The sequence below is a fragment of the Centropristis striata genome, chromosome 18, assembly GCF_030273125.1.
Source record: "Centropristis striata isolate RG_2023a ecotype Rhode Island chromosome 18, C.striata_1.0, whole genome shotgun sequence".
NCBI classification, from domain to species: domain Eukaryota; kingdom Metazoa; phylum Chordata; class Actinopteri; order Perciformes; family Serranidae; genus Centropristis; species Centropristis striata.
In genome coordinates, this window is record NC_081534.1 from 20,159,813 (window position 1) to 20,177,527 (window position 17,715).

General features: G+C 39.6%; 1 protein-coding gene and 1 long non-coding RNA gene across 3 annotated transcripts in view; both read right to left on the reverse strand.

Annotated features, from left to right (window-relative positions):
- The window catches only part of LOC131991228 (heparan sulfate glucosamine 3-O-sulfotransferase 5), an 87,323-nt gene extending 83,071 nt beyond the window's left edge, over positions 1-4,252 (reverse strand). For both annotated transcript variants that reach the window (XM_059356567.1, XM_059356566.1), the window contains exon 1: positions 3,945-4,252. The gene's annotated coding sequence lies outside the window, so the exon portion shown is untranslated. The remainder of the gene's footprint in view (positions 1-3,944) is intronic.
- An 8,206-nt stretch (positions 4,253-12,458) lies between these two features.
- LOC131991273 (uncharacterized) lies at positions 12,459-13,432 on the reverse strand. Its single transcript, XR_009396121.1, has 3 exons — positions 13,294-13,432; positions 13,118-13,216; positions 12,459-12,510 (listed from the first exon to the last, which is right to left on the reverse strand). It is a non-coding gene; the product is annotated as an uncharacterized LOC131991273 (long non-coding RNA).
- Between the last annotated feature and the right edge of the window lie 4,283 nt (positions 13,433-17,715).

The following is a 17,715-nucleotide window of genomic DNA, read 5'->3' on the forward strand; positions in this document are numbered from 1 at the left end:
GTGAGTTCAAAATAATTGAAAACGTTGGGGAAATTGGTCATGTTTTATCTTTTCCTCATATTTAACTAACTAAATGATTAATCCAAAAATAAGCTGTCAGAATGATCAATTTACTCTCAGTTACAGCCTTTATTTATTTAACAACAGCATGAATATTAAACAGAAAGGTGTAGAAACCAGGCGGCAACCTCCGGGTCTGAGCAGAGAGGCAAACCAGGAAGTGCCTTAAGCCTGCATTTTATCGAAAATTCCAGCAGGGGGTGCTAGGTGTGGCTGCAAAAACAGGTAATTTAGCAGACACTTTTATTAAGCGACTTAAAAGGGAACAATCCAGGAATTGTGCAATAAGAGCCATTAGTGCAGCAATAAGTGCTAGTGACAATTCTTTAAGGAGTAGAATTGTCTTGTGGTGCTAGGAGAGAAGATGCTCTCTGAAGAGCTGGGTCTTCAGGAGTTTTTTTAAAGGTAGAGATTTCTGTCCATTAATTTCAATGCAAAATGAGAAAACTTCTCACTTGATTTATTACCTCAGAATTGTTTTTAGGACAACACTACAGTCTCAATTGCTAGGAAAAAATCTTCAAGACAATTTGATGTTAATAGTAAAAATAATGGCCTCATTTAGAAGAAAATAGAAGATAAAGAATCATATGATTTGATTGACAGGTGGCTAACAAGGCGAGCCGTCATCAGGAGAGAAGCAGAACAATGCAAATCCACAGCAACGTGTCAATAAAGTTATATATATATATATATAACCGTTTAGCAGTTTGGTCTCATAACTTTGACCCTTTCACACTGTATTTCCACTTAATGACAGTTTATTTGAAAGTTTTCTTCAGTAAAAATGTCTTGTTCAGCGTTTGGTTGGACTAACAGACACTCTAAGGAGTCACCGTTCATTTTTCTGAGGTAAGTAACGTACATTTCAGATCATTCTCAATCTCATCTCATCTCATTTCGCTTATGTTTTTTGCTAGCCAAAATGAACATTCCATTAAATGCTCCAGTTAATGCTAACATGAATTAGCAGCGACTTCTCTCAGTCAGGTTGAGGTGTAGAGAGGCGTGTAGTCAGTGATCAGATCCCTCTCGCTCCTCCACAAAATGCTCCCCGTAACGGAAACAAGATGGCGACACAAGACGGTGACGAGTGTAACGCCAAACTCGATGCTTCCAACGGGCAGTCCACAAACCAATGGGTGACGTCACGGTCACTGCGTCTATTATTTATATACAGTCTGTGGTAGAAACCAGAGGAGCAAAAGATTCTCTTATTAAAGTAAATCCCAGACTTGCACTGGACACTGAAATTGCATCAAGCAAATCTGGGGAAAGGAACCCATAAGGCTATGGATGTGGGTTATGATATTGTTTTGAAAGCTCCGCAACACACCGTCCTTCAGATGCTACAGTGCCACAGACCTCCACAAATCATTAATGCGGGATAGTAGATCACACTTGATCAGACCCGGGAGGAAGGCATGCCAAGGGAAATAAGAAGACCAGTCTGTGAATAATGATCACGGTCACCTTAGTCATATATCACCATCCTGAGAGAAAATGACTTGGATAAGGGTGTCAGTGTGGAGGGCTGACAAATATCTGCATCATCCTCAGATTTCAATCCCTCAGAGCCACCCTCCTCCTCTCTGTGTCTGCCTCCTCCTGCCTCCATAATTGACTGCTAAACCAGAAATTAATCCATGTTGTAGCTACCCAGACATGTCTTTCTAAATTGGACAAAGCACGCTGACCATCATGAATCTAGAGTAATGACACAGCACGCTGCTGGGCCTCACTTTTACTGAAGAGTCTTGCTCGCTAAAGGTATCAGGGACTGGTAGCCAAGGTCATGTGGGTACAGTAGGTAGGTCTTTTCCTGAATATTGGATGCATTCAATTAGCGGTTGTGCAAAGGCGAACGTGAGTGAAATGTAATAACTGGCTCGGTCGTGAGGGAGCAGCCAGATTGAAGGCTGCTGTGAAATCACACTGAAAGACTAACTCTCTTGCTCTCTTCTTTTTCACAGTTTTACTGGAGTTGGCAGCCTCCCGGGCATGGCTCGCTTGTTTCATCTGCGCTCCATTTGTTAGTCGCAGAAGGTCACCAGAGAGCATTTTCAGGCCCTTCCTCAATGTCCGCTGCAGCCCAGCCCACAGGAGTCATTAAGATGAATAGGACAATATGCTGTCCTGGCTGCTGCTAACTGTGTGCCATCATGACCTCTGATAGCTCACATTAGACCTTCAGGAACACATCTACTTTTATGCTATGATGAGATCCATACTCAAGACTGTGATGCATGGGTGTCATTGTGAGGTGATGAGGATGAGGTGAAAGATTGCTCAGGGGACAAACCGTGAAAGTTTTGTCAAAAGCTTTTCTAGACTTAGTATAGACATACTTCTTTTTTAGGGTGGGGTTCAGATATTATTGTAGTATTTTGTTTGCAGCTATATGCATATATCGATACAGAGTATGAATTGCATTAGAAAACATTTCTTCTTTACTTCCAGTAAATGTTACACATAATTTGGATACAAATACAGATATTCTTATGACATAAAGACACAGATAGTATATATTACTGAAGTACGATACTGCCATGTTTAAAACTGCAAAACAGATCTAAGAACACACCAATCGTAAACATGTCTCTTGCTATTATTAATGCTTCTTCCTGTTAAATTTCATGTCTGTGCTCACATATTGGCAAAGACAGCGTACAAACCGGACACTGTTTACTTTTTCTATGGACTAATTTGGTGATTTGGTTGTTTTGTTCTATGTAAAGTGTATTACTATGCCACTATTTTAAGCTACTTTCATTAGGCCAGTTGTGCTTACTTCTAACTGACTTGCAGAGCATATTAAAGGACAAACCATAATTATGTTTATTCATCAGATTTACCATTTTATGCCATCATACTTGAACCACAGCAGCTGTGCACCCCTTTTTTTAATCATACTATACTAATAAAAGCAAAAATGTTATTGCGATATATGAAAATCATTGCACTAATATACAATGCTGTTCCCTACTGCAATGCACATTCCAGTCTGAAACATAGTAGATGCAGTGCAGAACTGTATCTGGGGGAGCTTTAAGCAGCAGCATCATACGTTTGTTAATAAACTAAAGCACTGTAATATCCAACACACCAAATATCCCATATTACTATTAGAACTTTAGGCACTTAACTAATAACAAAAGCCCTATAAGAGAGTTAATGCAGAGTAATGATGACAAGCAGCAGCACTAAAAATAGCACCTGTCGCCTGAGACGATAACAAATCCCCTGAGACAAGACTGATTGTGCTCTGACACATACACAAAGGAGAGAGTAAGAAATGTTGTAGCACAGAATGTGTTAACTGGACCACTCAGTTTGAACTAATCCTCTCCACCTTCAGAAACACCAAGAAGCGGAGTCTGAGAGTAACTGTGACAGTGAAAAGTGTTAAAACAGGAAAAGACTGTGCTCGGATCAAAACTAAACTGTGGATGTGTAGGGAAGTTTATTATCCAGGGAAACAACTCAATTGTGTTTCACTTCCAACTGCTCTTTTGTCTTTGGAAAATGATGATGTTTGATCACTGAACTGCTGCACCAGCAGAGCAATCCTGCAGGGGGAAACTGAAGTTTGCTGTACTGTAACAGCATCTTGATCATTGGTGTGAAAGAATAATAACAAAAAATAAAAAGATCAAGAAACAGAAAAAAATAAGGCAACAGAATTGAATGTCTGTCTGCAGGAATGTTAATGATTGAATGTCAAAGAACATACCAAGAAGTGGCATAAGGTAGTTCTAAACTCATTATGGGGACATTATGTGCATATGTAAATAATTTTGAAATGATGTTTAATCCCCTGGCTTCTGCATGCAAAGCCTAAAATACTGAGACTAAACAAAGAAAAAGTCAAATATGATGTTTACCTGTTTGGCATCCTTCCAGCCAGAAGCTCGGGAGAATCAAGCGAGATGCAGCGGAGGTCAGAAAAGCCTCACATGTCCCTCGGTTAGGTTAAACAGGCCAAGTAGTTGCAGGTGAGGAAGTGAGGAGGGCTCCAATTCAGATGTTCCGCTCAGCGTGCGCGCTCAGGCAGCCAGGTGCGACAAGAACATGCAGAAAGAAACGAGCGTCCTGTCGCGGTGAGATTAACTCTCCTTCCACAGTACCGTTAAGGTAAACAGGAAGCCTCTCTGAAGTCCGCTCACACCGGAGTGAGTACCCTCCTCCAGCGCCCCGTGGATCAGTGTGGCGGTAGAGACGCCTGGACCGCGCTGCAATACTGCTGTAGTGCTGCTGGAGGAGCTGCACGGGGAGAGCTGGGGCGTTTTCCTGAAGGAGGAGGAGGATGAGGAGGAGCAGGAGGAGAAGGAGGGCAGATGCACAACGATGCTCAGCTCAGAATGGTGTTTAAAAGTTGTTATGGATGCTTGTGTGCTGAATGTTCCTGTACATGGGTCAGTGACAAATAAGGGTTGGCAAGATGTCAAATGGTGCAACCACAAAATCATTTTTAAACGATTTAAAAAAAAAAGAATATTAAACTTTTTCCACCTACTGTGTATTTAAGTGGACTTATACATATAATTACTTCATTAAAAAAACATTTCTGAGTATTTCTATATTTACACATTTTGTCAATATTGAGCAGAACGTATTCTTAAAACAACCATTTTTTTTCTAAAGTTTTGACAAATTATGTAAAATTTGTTATATACCATAATGTTGCAATCTAAACGTGGATTTTCTTCTTTTTTCTCATTTTATTTCACTTTTGTTTTCCTGTATATAGATATAGATATCAGATTTTTATGGGGGGAGGATTTTTATGGATTAGATCACGTCATTGACCCACATACATGAGTAATTTTACACTACATCAGTAGATGCAGAGTTTTTATTCTTTGTCATCTTTTTGTTTCCTTAAGACTCGGGTGGTTGGACGTGTCAAACAAATCCAAGAGACTGGTGTTCATGTCCCTTCGTGTCCCATGTGAAACCTAAAGTTGATACTAATTTCCTTTTCTGAAGTTCAAAGCATGGATGTATTGTATATAAAACATGGGCTGTCAAAGTTAACGTGATGATAACGCGTTAACTTAAATTGTTTTTAGCGGCGTTCATTTTTTAAGGAGCGCACATTCTGTGAGTATGACCCTCGGCCCGCCCCGTAGTTTGGGAAATCAGTTAGCGGTGCAGCAGTAACATGTGGACGGTGAGCAGAGACAACCCTCAGAGGGCAGAAATAGTAAAGAGCGTCTTTTAATGGCAAGTTCTGCTTTAACAAACCAAAGTTATCTGTAGTTACTGTCAGAGTGAATAAGTTACCATGGAGACGTCCAGTCTCACATACCACACAGAGACTCCTCCCCCTCGCCCCTCCCATTATACTCCTCATGGTGCATGCACACTTAATTTATTGTTTGTTTTAATTTATGTTTTGTATCACCCTGTTTTGATCCCACTTAGTAGAAGGGAATGTTTCTGTGAGCATTTATCATCTCCATGTGAGGTTAGTTACACTGTGTGTGTTGTTCACTTTAAGTGTGATGATGAGGTCAATCATTTTGTGTTGAGCTGTTTAAAACAGGATGTTCAGTGTGAAGACTACTTGCTGTTAGTATTTCTGAGTCATGTTACATTCATCTGGTGTTTCCTGTTGGGCCTCAGTTTGCCATGTTTTGCTTTCAAATCAATCAAGTCAAATCAAAATTACTTTATTTAGGGACAGGTCCAACTTAGTATCCAGTCATACACCTAGATACTTATAACTTGGCACCACCTTGATGTCCACCCCACAGGTATTCACTGGCTGAAGAGGGGGCTTGAACCTGCGGAAATCTATGCTCATTTCCTTAGTCTTCAGTCTATTTTTTGAGCCTGCAGTAACTTTAAGGTTATCCTGGACAGTATTTGTCATTCTATTGGATTATTGCAACAATAATAAACATGTATTTGCAAAAAGAAGCATATATGTCCACTCCCGTGTTGATAAGAGTATTAAAAACTTGAAAAATATCCCGTTAAGGTATATTTAGAACTAATTCAAAATGTGCAATTAATTTGCCAATAATTGCAATTTAACTATGGACAATCATGTGATCAATTGCAATTAAATATTTTAATCGATTGACAGCCCTAATTATAACCCAAAGATGACACCTGCTCATTACAGTGATAATTACTTGCATACGCCATAAACTTTCCTAGTTCTGGGGTTTACTTTCGTGGGGTTTACTTGGGTTTTACTTTTTTTTTAAATGAAGACTTACATACTTAAGAATACTGACGGAGTTTTATTATATGGAGATTATCATGTCAGTAGTCAAAGAGTCAGAATTAAAATGAGGGTTTTGTAATTCTGCAAACTGGCCAAACAGATGTGTGTGTATGGAGACAGGAGGAGATCTGGCATTCCAGCTGATATACAGCCTGAGCATGGGGTGAATGAACTTCATGTCATATCAACAATATTTTAGCTTTCTCTTTGATTGCCTATATCTCCCAAATATGCCACCAGTCTGACACAGCACATTTCAGTTTGCTGGTAAGCAGCTCAATTAGCCTGTGCAGGGGTCCTGCTGCTTCATTCCAGACTTGCTTTGTATATGCTATTTGAGGAAGGATGGTGTCTCGTGCTCCTGCTCCGGGCTGACAGATGGTCCTGTGTAAGAACTTTGAATTATTCAGCCATCCCACAGCAGATTGAAGCTGTCGTGCGTAAGACAACTTGGCTGGCCTCTTCCTGTGCCAGGGAACACCAGCAGATAAGTGTACAACTACTGCAGAGCCGCTATCAGGTTATGCAACTCCACATTCAGATTTCACTAATGTACAATTTAGGCCTGGCTCACAATTTACTGCAGCAATGGAATCATTCTTTTTTTCCTTTTCCGACTCAGAGTGTGTTATGCTTTCACAGAGAGGGATGAGAATCATAAATTATTCACCTGATCTGGCTTTTATGTGTGAATGCTGAGTTAACAGCAGCACTGGCATATCTAGAGACAAGTAGTTAAGCTTTTAAATAGATACACAGTATCTGTTTGTGCCATTCTCTAATGCATCACATTAAGTCAGTGTGTAAAACACAATTATGGAAATGACTAAAGTTTGACAAGAATGTGTGAAAAGCCATAAACCAAAACATTGTCATAAATTTTCTGAAAGACATCATGTGGGTCCTTGGACATTTAATGTGCTACAATTACCATACTGGCCATTAGTGATATTAGAGTGAGGCTTTACTGATGGCAGGGATCATGATTAGAGCCATAATTTAGCAGGATAACTCCTGTCACTTTAACAGAGCCATTGACACTATGAATACATGCCATTACAAAATACTGCTGGATAACATATCACTACATTAGGGATGATATATGCTCCATATTCACTTTCTCCTCATACCTACAACATTTGGCTCCAACTAAAACCAGCCACACTTTGTCAAGGTTGAGATGATCTGAACTGAATGACACGAATGTGGTTTCCTCCATACTTTTGTTTGCCGTCAAAGTGTGGGTGGGGGGCTAATCCTTTCAAAACAAGATGAAGAAATCCACTTCACATGGAGGGTGCTGCATGTGTACCTGAGTGTGTGTGGTGTAATCACTATGACATCAGCCCATTAATCCAGTTGGGGGTCGGCGCTTTGATCTCTGGCTGAGTGGCTCGAGAGCAAAGCTCTTGAGCTAAACTGCTCAACTAAGAGTCATTCAAAATTAAAAAGGAAACTTCTTATGTGAAATGGGTTAATGGCATGTCTTTAGTCAAGAGGCCTGTTCTGCTCCTATACCCTGCTTAGATATGAAGATTGTTGGTCCAAGTGGTCCAATTTCATATGAGGGCCTCTTTGCAAGAGGGAAACAAGGTAGTTATGTACTCTACAGTGAAAGAAATTGACAATCAAGAGACCTCACACTATAATTGCATAATTTGCAACACATTAAGTGTCTACTAATTGCATCCCATTAATGTACATGTGCACATTGCTATATGTGTTAATGTGTTAGATCTAACCCTAATGTGTGTTACCAAAATATAGATTGAAATCATTGTTTGATGCCACACACCACTAAGTATTAAGTTAATTATTTATTTAATAATCTACTTTAGCCACTGGAACTGAAAAACTGTGAAAACAACACTGAGCCATACCTGGACAATTTGATTGTCGTCTTGCTTATAATATAGCATGATGGTTAGTAATTTTGTCCAACTTGTTCTGGAGGCCCAACTGCAACAAGACATGCACAGTTTTGAAGACTTTGCACTGCAGTTTCTCTCCACAAGCTGCAGAAGTGGAATTCTTGATGACTAAAGACTAGCCAATAGATGAAGCTGAAGGGGTGGGAGTTTTCAGTTTTCTTTTTTTTTTTGCTGTCGATGAAACTCTCCTACCGTCTCTGCAAGTGTGAGTTATTTTACTCAGAATGACAGCTCTTGCATGAAGATTTTTCCTCGTTAGTCAGTGATTAGCTGCTTGAACTACAGCATTAACAAATGTATAGTACATTAGATTGCTGCCATTAACAATTAAACATATTAGTGCTTTCTCCATAAATATAAACTCGTCAGAACCACTGACCATGAACAGACACTTCATCACATTCATGTGTAGGGAGCTTGTGGGCAGTTTTCTTGTATGTAGTACTAGAAAGAAAATTGTTCCTAAATGAAGCTGCATGACAAGGTGATTATCAAAGATTATCAAAGAGACATTGATGTTGAGTTTTTCAAATGTATTTTTGAGTGCCATCTGGTTGGTATGGAACCCCATTTCCGCCAGTTACAAAAATAAAAATTGAAACTTGGCTTTGTTAAGAAGTTTTTCTTGCCCATTATAAGTCAAAATTCTGAGATAAAAACTGATAATTATTAGATAACAGAGTCAAACTTATGAGTTGGTAAGTGTGCATGTGCTACAGCCTACAGTCTATGGCTCCAGCTGACATTGTAGTCCCTGCACATCCTCACTCGCCCAGCCATATAACAATATGCAATCCTAAACAAGGTAACTAATTCTGCTAATGAAGTAAATGTTAGATGCTGTTAGATAAATAGATATGTCCTTTAATCCGGTTGTCGTTAGAACTAAACACATTAAATTTCTGTTTACGTAGCGTTTTACCGTTTAACTGTCATGTTATTTTGTAGGCTAACTTTCATGGTACTAGACGGTGTCCCTGAAACATAAACAAAGTGTTGCAACCTTTTATTAACCTGACTTAGAGAAGCCGCTGTTAATTCATGTTAGCATTAACTGTAGCATTAACTGGGATGTGTGTTTTGGCTAGCAAAAAACAAAAGCAAAACGTTCGTTACTTACCTCAGAGAAATGAACAGCGGCTCCTTTGAGTGTATGTTAGTCCAACCAAATGCTGAACAAGACATTTTTACTGAACAAAACGTTCAAATAAACTGTCATTAAGTGCAAATACAGTGTGAAAGGGTCAAAGTTATGAGACCAAACCGGTAAATGTCCTTTTTTTTATATCTGTATAACGTTATATAGAAATTTATTGACACATTGCCGTGGATACGCATCGTTCTGCTTCTCTCCTCATGACGGCTCGCCTTGTTAGCCAAAGGTAGCTACGCACCCAAATCATACGATTCTTTATCTTCTATTTTCTTCAAAATGGGGCCATTATTTGAACTATTAACATCAAATTGCCTTGAAGAAGATTTTTTACTAGCGATTGAGACCATAGTGTTGTCCTAAAAAAATTCTGAAGTAATAAATCAAGTGAAGAAGTTTTCTCATTTTGCATTGAAACGAATGGACAGAAATGTTTTTGCAGCCACACTTAGCACCCCCTGCTGGAATTTTCGGTAGAATGCAGCTTAAGGCACTTTCTGGTTTGCCTCCCTGCTCAGACCCGGAGGTTGCTGCCTGATCTAAACACACCATTGACTGGAGAAAAAAAACTTCAAAGGGAAATATTTCAGTAGAAAAGAAAAAAGTTAGATATTTTTTTTTATTTATTTAAGGTTCAATTTTTGAGCTTTTCTTTTCTAATTCTAATTCTTTTTAACAAAGCTGCAGAAGATTTTTGAACTGTAACAAGGTGGATGAGCTCAGTGACTACTTAAGATTCATGCATATGCCTGAGAATGCCTGAGAGATGACATACAGCCAATGGAACAGGAGAGGTACTTATAAGAATAATAAGAATACATTTTATTTATAGAGCGCTTTTCAGGGTCCACAAAGACGCTCTACAGTTAAAAAAGTTAAAATGCAGTTAAAGATAAAAACAAACAATTAAAATCAACAACAATGGCCGCACATTAAAAGCCGTTCTGAACAGGTGAGTTACGAGTCTTTTGAAGGTGGATGGATCTGAGCAGTCTCTGATGTTTTTAGGCAGAGAGCTCCTTTGACACATTTAATACTGGTGTTTTATGAAGCTTTAAAGCATTTTGTCATGTCCAGAAAACTGTGTTTAGTTATTTCATTCAGTTCTGTCTCGTGTCTGTTGTTTTGTGATTTCCTGTTTTATTTTGGTTCCACTTCCTGTCTGTGTCCATTGTTCCCAGTTTTACTTTTTCCCTTGGTCTGTTTTCCTTTTAGGATTACCTGTCTCCGCCCTGCTTGTTTCCACCTTTGCCCTTGTGTGTATATATAGTCCTTTGTCCTGTGCCAGTTCGTCTTGTCCCATGTCAGAGAACCAGCACTTTGTCCATTTTATTGTAAGGTCTTGTTGCTTTGCTACTTTGTTTTTCTAGAGTGATTTTTTGTTTGTTTCCTTATTCCGAGTATAGCCTCACAAGTAGTGATGGCCAGATGAATCCCCATGAAGCCTTGAAGCTTTTCCTGTAATTGGTTAAAAAAAAGGTTCATTTTTCGAGGCCTTATGTGCACAAAAAAAACCCTGCTAGTCAAAACCTTTATTGTCATCAACTATTTGTGATTGGCCTGTTGGCTGTCAGCAGCAGTGTCAGCATGGAAATAATCACTGCCAAGAACAGTTTAAATTGATGTGTGATTGATTCATTCATTTAATCTTTTTTTGATTAATTCATGGGTAAAGGGTTAAAGTCTATTAATGTAAAAAACAAAACAAAAAAAACGTGTCAGTATGATTTCAATCTATGTTTGAATAAATACAATAGTACATGAGATGTTTATGTTAAACTGTTGCAGTGTTTTCCAAAGATTACCCAGTGATTGATTGATGAATACTGGGGTGATGATGACGATGATGACTTGATGACTGGTATCTGGTTTTAATACCTGATATGATGATCCAAGGTTAGAAAAAACAACTCTACAGTGTTATTTAGCAAACGTTTTTATCCAAAGTGACTTACATTTAAGAATTCATACAACACAAACAAAGATCAAGTCAGAAGACAACACAAGTAAGTTCCAGGGGTTAAGTTTGAGCCCAATAGGATGTAAGTTCTATCAGACAGTGCATTTTTCTTTCTTCTTCTTTTTTCATCCCTGTAGATTATGTGTGAAGGTGTTCAGCATAGAGCTGGGTTTTTAGTCTCTTCTTAAAGATTGAGAGGGACTCAGCCGGTCGTATGGAGTTTGGAAGTTAGTTCCACCACCGGGGCTCTACAGAGGAGAAGAGTCTAGTTTGAGACGTAGGGCCCTGCAGCGGCGGAGGAGCCAGACGCCTTTCACTGGAAGAGCATGGTGGGCGGGAGAGTTTGTGGACATGAATAAAGGAGTTCCGATTGACAGTTGTAGGTAAGAGACGGGTTTTGAATTTGATGCAGGCTGCAACCGGAATTCCAGACAAATGGGCACAAGTTGCGTTAAAAAAACATAATTAGTGCAACTTTAAGATTTGGATATTTTTTTCTGTATAAAGCAAGACTAAATATCATGTTTCATGTATGTATCATGTTGTATCATGTTTACCAAAAGTTATATAACGTAACTGTATCCCAAGTCGGACACCGTTCGGCTAAGATTTTATCAAAATTTCACATTAACTACTAATATAAATGATCACGTTATGCTTCTGTAACCCACTTATAGTGAATACACTGAATGGCTAGGTTCGTAAAGAGCTCATGTACCATAGACCTGAACAGCCAAACAATGAACAACACCAACCACGAAACAATTTGCAAAGTAAACTCTTTTAGTGAGTACTGTATCACAATAGTTTACAACATTTATATGAACAATGGTATGGAAAATAACAAACAAAATAAAATGGCGCCTTTAAAATAAAGAGTCTTGTGTTTCTTAGTACCGGTACTGTTTTACTGTGTTCCTTTCAAATGTTCCTCTAATAGGGTGATCAGAGTCACGCGCTAACTCTTTTGGGTGTGTAGCAATCCTGCCAACCAGGCTGGCCCTACCACCACTTGTAGTTAGTGACGAAGAGTCAATCCCGCTTCCTTAGGATCTTTGGGAGGCTCGCCATCTATGAATCACCGAATGATCCCGAATCCTTCATCCAAGGCTCTGGATCCTCTCCAAAAGACTGGATATGAAGACTAGGGGTCTCCAAAAGACCTGACCTGTTTAATTTGATAAACAGGACCTTTAAGTAAACAATCTAATTGTTGTACAACAATAACACTAAAGTATAATGAGAATGTCACCTTTAACATTCTGGCCTTTCATTACACTAAAGCTCAATCATTTCAAATCTAGAAATCAAGTGTCCTTTCATGAACCATTGGGTTATAATTCAAACAAATACATATCAGAAATTGTGATTTAAATCATGACCAAAGTATATTCATTCATTTATCATCATAATATGAGTTTCTATAATAAGATCACAAAATTAACCTCTAACTCATAACTGAAAGAAGACAATTCCTTCACATTACAATTTGTATAACAAAATGATAAACTAATTCCCCTTTAACATATATTGACACAATTGGCTGATCAACATGTACTTTGTGCTGCCTGCAGTCACGTGTACTAACATAAACATAATGCTAATCAGCTAATAAATGCGCAGTTTAGTGTATTAAGTGCACAGGTTAAGTGTTCACAGACCAACAAACTTAATGCAACAGTTCACCACAGTATATCTCCATATAGCTAACCCGTTCAGCATATGAGTAGCAGCAGCAGCTAACAGTCATCAGAAACACCGAAAATATCTCTCACCGATGCGCTTCGTTCCAGTGCTGAGCGCCGTCGGGGACTCTCAGCTCTCACAAGATGACAGACGGTTCGTCTGTGTAACCACTTGAGCACAGTGCTAAACTGTAAACAAAGAAACTAGTTGGAGCTAACATCAACTTAAATGATTTGCGGTAGTTTTACTACAATCAATATCTTACCGCTCTTGTTTAGCGGATTGCTGCCTTCTCGCTGTCGCGGCCGGGGTCAAAAGGAAGTAAAAAGCACTACGTACAGACTTGCTTCCTTCACCATAGGCGGAACATGCACGCTAATTGGTTGCTAAAAGGCTACCTGCCTTTCGTTAGGTTAGATGCGGTGAACCTGGGTGCTGCATTCAAGTGCAGTAGGAATGTGTTGCTTTCAAGTGCAACTCAGAAATATGTTGCAACTCAGAGAAATATTAAAGATATTTTAACACATGAACAGTAACACAATAAAACAACAATTTCATTCTAGGGTTAAACTTATGGTTTAGTTAACCAAGTTTTACACCTGGGTTACACTTCCAATTAATTAAATGATGTGAAACTAAAGTATATCTTCTTATCTTTTGAACCGTATATTGTTTTAACCGTGTACGTTAGCCTCTGGTTTATCAGAGTTGGCAAAAGGACGCTAACGCCGGTGAATTAGCCAAGCGCTACATGTATCCCAAATCGGACACCTGGATTTTCTCGCTGTAAAACAATGGGTGCTGCTGAGTTTTTCGGGGGAAATTGGATTTTTCTGGGTAAGCCAAATAAATGTCACTGTTAACAACCATCGTTTCAACACACCCGGACAGTACTTCTGTCCTTCACAATAAAATAGAGTACAGTAAAAATAGCTTTCAGTACTGCGTTGTCTAATCAGAGTTACTTTCATATTGTAATTAGACATGTAAATCTCCATGTACATAAATGAAATTTCACATGTAGATTGTTAAATATGTATAAATCAATTATACCTACACTGGTGGTGGCAATCTTATTGGAAATGACCGTGAAACACCGGAAAGTGTGGCATTGTAGATGTGTCCGATTTGGGATACAGTCTCTATAGTCATGCTCTAAAAGGTACAATTAGTGATTTTTTTTTTGACAACATTGGTTCCACAAAGGAATTCCAGCTTACTGTCAATGTTTGAAACAAAACAATTGATGAAGGAGTTTTTCAAATCCAAAACTTGAGCATTTGGAAAATACTTGAATGATATATATTTGACAGCAAAGTCAGGTCAAGGATCAAACTAGTTGAGGCTGCCACTGACAACTCCAGCTCATAGCTTTGCTTTTCTTTAACATACAGTTAAACAATTTAAAACACCTTGGCATGGATTCAGAAAACGACAGGTTGGAGAAGAAATGTAGTAGACAAAGACTTTTATATAGCATATTACTTATATGCTAAAATGTTTGATTATAAATGTATACCAGTCTGTTGTTTAAACCTGTTCATTAAATTCACATATTTTGACATCAGCATACATAGGATGCTGTATGTGTCAAACTCAAAGAGCAGAGGGTGTGCTGGGCTGCAGACACAAAGAAAGGCAAGGCTGTAAATATTCATGGGGGAGCTGTCAGCGAGCCGTGCCTCTCTGCTGGCTCCTGTCACTCCATTGATCTCTCATACATGACATTCACGTCCAATGACCACCCTGCCTCACCTCAATCATATGGGAAGAGGTGCCCTTTCTCCCTCCTGCTTGATGTCAGTTCCTCTAGGAGACAGGAGTATGTTGATCATGTGCTTCTACATAACAGTCCAGTCCCCAGCAAAAGCTGTTGTGATTGTGTGTTTCTGCAAACCACAGCTAAAGTTATGGAGCAATATGGTGTTAAAACAGAACGCCTTCACTGCTTTTAGAGGTGGATGGAACCAACAATCCCAGGACTTTGAAGCAGGAGTCCAGAGTTTGCTTCCCATTGTTGTGTCATTCATTCAGTGTTATTCATTTAATGCACATTTGAGAATCTAAACCCCAGGGTCCTCTTTACTCTCTCTCGGCTTCCTCCAAGGAGACAGCTGAGGAGGCAATATGTTCAGACTCCATGGCCTTCCCCAAGACATTGTCTCAGACCAAGGCCCACAGTTTATGTCCTGGTTCTGGAAAGAGTTTTACTTACTGTCTCCCTTCCAGTGTGATGATGGTTATCATCCTCTGCTGTCTCCTGATTCAGAAGGAGTGATGGCTCCCTCTGCTCAGGCCCTTGTCCGCAGGTGTCACCTCACATAGAGAAGAGCTTGTGTAGCTCTGCTCAGGACCTTAGCCTATTGTCACCAGACCGGCACTTACCTACTGGGTCGGGCAAAGGGTTTGGCTCTCCACTCAGGTTGGCCTGTGACTGTGCTCAGTTGGCTCCCAGATTCATAGGTCCATTTCCCATCATCAGTCGGGGTCAGTCCTGCGGCTGCCTGTATTTGCCTGTTTATTGGACATTGATATCGGATTACCCCCTTTGGAAACTGGAACTTTATTTAGACTCATTGCTTAGAACATTCTCTGTGGAGTTATTGGTTCTGTAAAGTTTGCTGAACTTTAATTGGACAGCTTCAGGTATTGCCTTTTGTCTATCTCTTGCCTGTTTTGGTTGCCACATTGACTGCCTGTTATTGACACTGCCTGAAATTAAATTGTTGGGTTTGACACAAAAGTTGTTGGATTTGTTGACAAGTGTCCATGGTAACCCTTCGCTCTGATGCCATTTGATGTGTAAGCAAACAGCACCAAGTTGAAATCTTACCGGCTTTTGATTACATCTCCTCCACCAAGCCAGTAAGTAATTTCAGAGTTACTGTAGAGCTTCCCGTCGATGTAAAGTTTGTCAATGACAAGATGGATCTTTTTGTCGTTTTTCCGCGTCTCTGTCATGGTGGGATGAAGCACCCTGCATCTCCTCAGGATCTCTGGTGGATACTGGTCACTGATGGAGAAGTTGTTATTGACCAGCTCCTTTCCTCTCCTCATGATGGACATTTTTATCTTTGTATCAAGAACTTTTGCCACAATGGGACGACTAGTCTGGATGGCTTCGACTTCATGCTCGTCCATCTTGAGGTTTTCTTTCATGACATATTTCACCTGTTGCTTCGTGGGCTGGTAAGTTTCTTTGTTTTTTCATTTTTTTGTTTATGTTATCTTGAACTATGAGGAAAAAGGCAATGGTGTTGTTCCTGAGGGGAAAACAGGAAAATCTGACTTAGATGAGTTCTAAAACCTCACCAGATCGACACTGTGTCTCTTTTTAAAGAACCTCAACATTTCCACTCCTCATAGCTGGAGGAGAGTAGATCCACAGTGATTGCTATGAGTCATGTTTGCTTAGAGTTATAAGTCACAGTTTAGACTATATTATCTATACTATACTACATTGTATGTAACTACACATAAGTGCTTATGATGATTGATTTTTTTTGTCCTCAGTGGTGTTTTTCTCAGGTGATAATTACTCATCCACACTATGAGGCACCAGGCCCACATAATTGCTTCCATAAGACACGCTCAGTGTGTCACACATCGCTTTCCTTTTTTGCATTCAGTGCGCAGAAGCAGAGCCTGATGTTCCTCCTCTGTCCCCTCTGGCCTCTGTTGTGGTCACGCTTCATGAACCCTGGCTGATGTACAGGTGGATCTCAGAGAAGGGGGGGCAAGGCAGACAGGGGCCACGGCCTGTTTGCTGAAAGGATGAAGAAATCTGTCATTATCCTCTGCAAGTCATTCCTCTCACGCTGCCTGGGACTTGACTGTTAATTGCCCTGAGAATTCATCCAAACAGAGACATTGGGGAGAAACATCAGTAAGCTGGAATCAATCAGCTTTCACAAAACATAAAAAGGAATCTTCCGTTCTTCATGAAACAAATATTAAAGCATGATTTTCCAAGAAGGCAACTTAGTGGTCTATTGTGCAATAACTCCATTATTACTAACCCTGCACTAGCCAGTGATAGTCCACAATACAGGCTACACTTTTTTTTAAATTGAAAGCTGCCCTGTTTCCATGATGGACTGACATTCTGTCATCCATTTTTCTTGTGAGCAAATAAAGCAGTGGTGAATTATTTTAGTACTTTAAGTGCATAATAGGGTTTTAATGTAGGGATTATTGGGAAGGTGAAGCCTTCAGTCGGACGTATACTTGGGCTGGGCTTGTGTTGTATTTTTAGATCGGATTCAACTCATTTAACTACAAAGACAAGTGTGTCTTCAGAGATGAGAGAAACACACTGCATATTTATGCACAAGGCACAACAGTGGGTCTCCATTGATTATTTAAATTTCCAAAGTCAGACCAGCCGTCTGGTAAGGAACTAATATTAATTAATGTTCCGTGTTCGTCTACGCATGCAAAAGACACACACACACGCAATCCAATTTCATACAGTGAGCGTATGTGAGCTAGGCAGCAACTTCCGGGTCTGAGCAGGGAGGCAAACCAGGAAGTGCCTTAAGCTGCATTCTACCGAAAAATCCAGCAGGGGGTGCTAAGTGTGGCTGCAAAAACATTTCTGTCCATTAATTTCAATGCAAAATGAGAAAACTTCTCACTTGAATTATGACCTCAGAATTTTTTTTAGGACAACGCTATGGTCTCAATC